The following is a 2,626-nucleotide window of genomic DNA, read 5'->3' on the forward strand; positions in this document are numbered from 1 at the left end:
CTCAAGAAGTATCTTTGCTTTCTTCTACAATTTGGCACCCATTTCCTCTTTCTCAGGCTTCCTTAAAGCGAAGGTTGATTCCCTTTACTCTCTTCTGATGACGAATTGCTAAAACAACTGAAATTGTTAGCAGCTTTTACCATTTACTGTCACCCAAAAGAGAGGCAGACAGACAAGAGAGAGAGAGTGAATGATGGTAAGTTCATATGAATGTACCTCTTCATTTTTTTTTGATAGATAAACACACAAAAATATATTAAAAAGGGGCATAAAGGCGACCCAGAGTATACAGGGAGTATACAAGCATCACCTACAAAAAGAACCAGAAACAAAAGAGGACAAACCCTTACCAGCCCTCAACAAGAACCCACCCAGTCCACAAAATTAAACAAGGAAAAGGGGCCTTCAACTATGGAAGAATTAGCCCAAGATGAGAGATTACACAAGAAGGAATTTTTCAATCTTTGAATTGATAGGACTTCATTTTCAAAAACTATCCTATTTCTTTCCTTCCAAACCGTCCAAAATAAGCAAAGAGGAGCTGCCCTCCAAACCTTGCTACGCTTCTTATCCTTTAAAGGAGCAAGCCAACCTAAAAGAGTGTCTCTAACCGAAAAAGGGATAACCCAATTAACACCAAATAAGGAGAACAAGAGATCCCACAAGACCTTCGCCTTAGGACAGTGAATAAGGATGTGATTTATCGTCTCTTCTTCATCACAACACAAGGGGCACCTGTTAGCTAATTTCCAGCCCCTCCTCTTCAGTTGGTCTTGGGTGAGCACCTTCCCCCAAGAGGCTTCCCAAGCAAAAAAGCCCACCTTGGAAGGAACAAACGAACTCCAAATAATTCTCCAAGGAAACGGGACTGCACTGCTGTGGTCAAGAGAGTTGAAACAGGATTTTACAGAGAATTTCCCATCCTTCGTCTCCTTCCACACCATCCTATCCTCCAAATCAGCATTCAGCCTTTTTCCTTGAATGATCAGAAGGAAACTCTCCACCTCCTCCACCTCCCAATCATTGAAAGGTCTAAGGAAGCGGGGATTCCACCCACCCACTTCCCCCATAGAGTCCCAACAGTCCGCAACCTTCGCGTCTTTAGAAACCGCTAAATCAAACAAGGAGGGGTAGGCCTCACAAAGAGGGGTGTTCCCGCACCATTTATCTTTCCAAAACCTCACCCTCTTACCATCCCCCACCGAAAAAGAAACATTGTTGAGCAACAACAACCCTTCCTTGCTGATTTCTTTCCAAAGCCCCACCCCATAGCCCTCCCTACCCCCGCAAGTGCACCAACCTCCACTACCAACCCCAAACTTCGTGTCAATTATAAGCTTCCAATAGGAATCCCTTTCGACCGCAAACCGCCAACTCCATTTGCACAAAAGGGCCCTATTGAGAATAGTGAGATCTCTAATCCCCAACTCACCCTTCTTTTTATGAGAACAAACAATACCCCATTTTATTAGGTGGGGCTTCTTCTCCAACGCACCCCCTCCCCAAAGGAAATCCCTTTGAATTTTCTCAAGCCTTAATTTAACCACTTTTGGCATACGCATTAAGGACATAAGGTAGGTTGGTATGCTCGCCAAAGTGCTCCGAATAAGGGTGATTCTTCCACCCTTGGAAATGAATTGCCTCTTCCATAAGGCTAGCCTCTTGCCCATCCTCTCTTCCATTCCGTCCCAAACCATCACCGACTTATGCGAAGCACCCAAAGGGAGCCCCAAATAGGTAGAAGGAAGAGAGCCCACTTTGCAGCCCAGTTCAGCAGCTAGTAGTTCAGCATTCTCCACTCTACCCACCGGCAAAATTTCACTTTTGTTCAGATTAATGCGCAATCCAGAAATGGCTTCAAACCACAAGAGCAGCCAACTTAAAAAGGCCAATTGCTCTTGGGAATCCTCGCAGAATACCAGCGTGTCATCAGCGAACAGCAGGTGTGAGACTCGAATTTCTGCTCCTTCCCTTCCCCTTATGCTGCATCCTGAAAGGTAACCCCCTCTCACAGCCCTATTAATGAGGCTAGTCAAAGCCTCCATTCCTAAAACAAAAAGGTAAGGGGAAAGGGGGTTCCCTTGCCTTAACCCCCTAGTGCTGCGAAAAAAACCGGTTGGAGAACCGTTGATCAGAACAGAGAACGACGCAGTGGATAAACACCATTTGATCCACCCGGCCCATTTCTCCCCAAAGCCCATTTTTTTCATCACTGACAGCAAAAAATCCCAATTGATACGATCGTAGGCCTTCTCTAAATCCAATTTGCATAAAACCCCACTTTCCTTCCTTTTCATCAGTGAGTCTATAACCTCATTGGCTATTAACGCTGCATCTAGGATCTGCCTACCTTCAACAAATGCATTTTGGGTAGCAGACACCACTTTTCCCACAACCTTTTTCAATCTATTGGTTAGGACCTTTGCAAGCAGCTTGTAGAGGCTTCCCACCAAGCTGATGGGTCTAAAATCGGTCAAGTCTTCAGCCCCGCCCTTTTTTGGGATTAAGACAAGGAAGGTGGTGTTCAGACTTCGAACAAACTTTCCCCTCTCAAAAAAATCTTTGAAAAATCCCATAATTTCGTCTTTGACGAAGTCCAAGCAGAAGTGCCAGAAGGCTAGGGTAA

Source organism: Vitis vinifera, chromosome 1 (assembly GCF_030704535.1).
Source record: "Vitis vinifera cultivar Pinot Noir 40024 chromosome 1, ASM3070453v1".
Lineage (NCBI taxonomy): Eukaryota > Viridiplantae > Streptophyta > Magnoliopsida > Vitales > Vitaceae > Vitis > Vitis vinifera.